Source organism: Microtus ochrogaster, chromosome 16 (genome assembly GCF_000317375.1).
Source record: "Microtus ochrogaster isolate Prairie Vole_2 chromosome 16, MicOch1.0, whole genome shotgun sequence".
In the NCBI taxonomy this organism is placed as follows: Eukaryota; Metazoa; Chordata; class Mammalia; order Rodentia; family Cricetidae; genus Microtus; species Microtus ochrogaster.
The window spans coordinates 60,807,248-60,811,238 of NC_022018.1; the positions used below are offsets into that span (position 1 = coordinate 60,807,248).

The following is a 3,991-nucleotide window of genomic DNA, read 5'->3' on the forward strand; positions in this document are numbered from 1 at the left end:
TCATCCATCCATCCATCCATCATCCATCATCCATCCTTCATCCATCCATTATCCATCATCCATCCTTCATCCATCCATCCATCCATTCATCCATCCATCCATCCATCATCCATCCATCCATCCATCATCCATCCATCATCCATCCATCCATCCATCCATCCATTATCCGTCATCCATCCTTCATCCATCCATCCATCCATCCACCCATCATCCATCATCTATCTATCCATCCATCCATCCATCCATCCATCCCATCCATCTATCAATCCATTTATCATCTACTCATTTATCCATACATGAACGTTCCAGCTGTCAAGTTATCTTGTTACTGAACACATACCTAAATGCTTGTCTGTATTATTTTTTCTCATTTCTGGGGAAATTTTCATTTTAATCTAGCACCCATTCTCTGTGTAACTGTGTCCTAGAGGTTGTTTGTTATCACAGCTTTGGTTTAATGATGACTATGGTAAAACACTAAAATCAGGTGACAAGTCTCTTTCTGTCACCCAGCCAATGATCTACCATTTACCACCTCACCCTACCAAGAATTACTACCAAGTGGCCCAAGCAGATGCATGTGGCCATGGGGTGCAAGTTCTTTCTTTCATCCTCCAAAGTTGAAGGTTTTTGTTTCAGGTACTCTCCAGTGTATTTGCATCCTCCCGCCTATCTCCATGAATCTCACTCCCTTTCCTGCTGTGAACTCCACCAGGGCTCATGCTAAGTATGGCTATCACTGTACTCTTGGTGCCCAGCCCTGGGCTGTGAGAGCCACCGTCAGTTCTCTCTTCTAAAAGGTGTTCTTGCTGTGCACACATGTGAGGCTGCAATGCTAATCTGCACGATGCTCTTGACCTCTTTGCTGAGGGCAAGCATAGCGACAGGCTGTTCTACATCCTCCGCTTCAGCCCTCACACTTCCGTCAGCTCCCTGGCCCTCGTCCTTCTTAACCAACGTGTGTGCCCTTTGATCGGATCTCCCCCTCTCACCCACCGCACCCTGCCAGCTACTGGCTGTTCTCTACGTGTAAGGATTGGCATAGTCAAAGATTCCACAGGTAAATCGGTGATTTTCTTTCTGTGTCCAGCTATTTCCACTTGGCACTCGTGCTGGTCCAAGATCTTAAGCTCTTGTTTTCTTTCATCCCTGTGAGGGCCCACAGAGCCGTGAACCTGTTCCACCTTGACTGGAGATCAGAGAGTTTGAGCTGATTTGTGCTCTCTCAAAGTTGTTGACAACAGGTGTGCCTACAAACAAGAGATTCTGACCTACGGTGTGGTTGATTTATATTTTGGATATAGCGGTGGATTCACTCCACCTGGACCAAGGGTCGGACGATTCATGTCTATTCCTTGTATCATATTAATGAAGTCTGTTACCCCCCCCCGCCCGGAGTGAAGTATATAAGCGTATGGAAGAACAGACAAGGCGGACCCAGTAGTTACTGAATGTCCCTCCCAACACTGTTCTATGTTTCTCTCTCTTATTTCTGCTGTATCTCTGTTCATTTTGCCTAAAAATTCTAATCTTCACACTCCTACCCTGGAACATACAAGTTTTATTGAAGCTGGCTTTCAACACGCCCCTTCTTTTTTTTAAAAAAAAACATTTATTTATTTATTATGCATACAATATTCTGTCGGTGTGTACGCCTGCAGGCCAGAAGAGGGCACCAGACCCCATTACTGATGGTTGTGAGCCACCATGTGGTTGCTGGGAATTGAACTCAGGACCTTTGGAAGAGCAGGCAATGCTCTTAACCTCTGAGCCATCTCTCCAGTCCAACACGCCCCTTCTTAATAAACACATACTTGCACATATACACGCACACTTAGAATATTAGTTAAAGAACATACAGATGTATAAGATACTGTGTGTGTCTGTGTGTGTGTGTGTTGTGGAATATTAATTTAAGATGTGTTACATCTGTTTATGTGCAGAACATTTGTTTAATGATACAAAGGTATGCTGCATTCTTTTATGTTGCATTTGTTTAATTCCGGGAAGCTGTGTTATTTTGCCTGTTTAAGACACCTGTTTGTTCTAGTAAAGAGCTGAATGGCCAATAGGTAGGCAGGAGAAAGGACAGGTGGGAGCGGCAGGCAGAGAGAATAAACAGGAGGAGAAATCTCGGGAGAGAGGATTGAGGAGCAAGAGGAGGAGGAAGACTACAGCGGCCAGCCACCTAGCTACACAGCAAGCCATGGAGTAAGAAGTAAAGAAAGATATGCAGACATAGAGAAAGGTAAAAGCCCAGAGGCAAAGGGTAGATGCAATAATGTAAGTTAAGAAACGCTAGCTAGGGTCTCTTGATGCAGCAAGGCAAGTGGGAGCACCTGGAGCGCGAGCTCGGAACGAGACTCCACGGGTTGTAAGAAAATGGCAGACAAGCCAGACATGGGGGAAATCGCCAGCTTCGATAAGGCCAAGCTGAAGAAGACGGAGACGCAGGAGAACACCCTGCCGACCAAAGAGACCATTGAACAAGAAAAGAGGAGTGAATTTCCTAAAAGCCCAGACTGGAGGATTCCCCCACCCCACCCCGTCATCTCCGAGACCCCCTCGTGATGTGGAGGATTCCCCCACCCCACCCATCATCTCCGAGACCCCCTCGTGATGTGGAGGATTCCCCCACCCCACCCTGTCATCTCCGAGACCCCCTCGTGATGTGGAGGAAGAGCCACCTGCAAGATGGACTCCAGCCACAAGCTGCACTGTGAACCCGGGCGCGTGCCGATGCCACCAGCCCACTGGTCTCTGAAGGGGGACCCACCCACTAATCAGACTGCCAAATTTCACCGTTTTGCCCTGGGATATTATAGAAAATTATTTGTATGATTGATGAAAATAAAATACCTCATGGCAAAAAGAAAAGAAAAGAAAAGAAAAGAACAGAAAAGAAAAGAAATGCTAGCTAGAAATAAGCCAAGCCAAGGCTGGGCACTCATAAGAGAGAAAAAGTCTCTGTGTGTAATTAATTTGGGAGCTGGACTGTGGGCCCCCCCAAAGAGTAAAGAGTAAAAGCTAAGCAACAACATTTTGGCGTCCCGTGTTGGGTACCAAATGTTGATTTTTATTTAATTCAGTGACTGTTACGTCACTGCTGCTGTAAGTCACAATTGCATCTCGGCAGCTACCAGTAGCTGTTCAGCTCCCCCATGCTGAACCTGAATCAGCTCTTACAGGGCCACTAAAGGGAGCTTTATCTAGGTTGTATCCCTCTCTAGAACTCAGAATGCAAAGGTTGAGGTAAAATTCTGCCCACTCAGAGAGGCTGACTAGCAAGCAGCTCACCTTCTCTCCTAGCTGGCGTCTCCCCCAGACAGCATGTCCTTCTGCTCAGCCCCACTTAAGAACCCTAGGTTCACCTGGTTCCTCCCTACTCCTCCTGTCAGCTAGCTGCTGACTCAGCCTCCTGAGCCGAGGCTAATGTTATTTCATCAACAAATACAACACATTTGCATCATTAAACAAATATTCCACAGCATAAACGGAGGTAACACATCTTAAATTAATATTTTACAACATACACATGTACATGGACACACGCCAGACACACAGACACACAGACGCACACACACACCTCACACTTCTGTATATTCTGTGAAGGCCTTGACTGGGCTGAGCTTGTGGTTTGAACTCGATGTCCTCTAAAGGCCAGTGACTCCGGCAGCAGTCACAGCTCCACTTATGATGGCTTAGGTCTATGGAAGGACATTATGTCATCAGGGCTTGTCCTTGAAGAAGGTACTGGGGTCTTCTGCTTCTCGGCTGTCACAACGTGAGCAGCTTTCACCTCCATTTTGCAATGATTTCTGTCTCACCAGACTGCAGAACAATGGAGTCACGTGACTGTACTGAAATCTCTAAAGCTGGGAGCCAAATTGACCTTTCCCCTCCCTCCTCGTAAGCTGACTTTCTCGGGCTCTCTGTCACAGTGACTGAAAGCTGGCTGAAACGGTGACAATGGTCCTGTGAGCTGGAGCCC

At 46.7% G+C, this 3,991-nt stretch overlaps 1 pseudogene; it reads left to right on the top strand.

Moving 5' to 3' along the window:
- The first annotated feature begins 2,334 nt into the window (after positions 1-2,334).
- Positions 2,335-2,574, top strand: LOC101979766 (annotated as a pseudogene).
- The last annotated feature ends 1,417 nt before the right edge of the window (positions 2,575-3,991 follow it).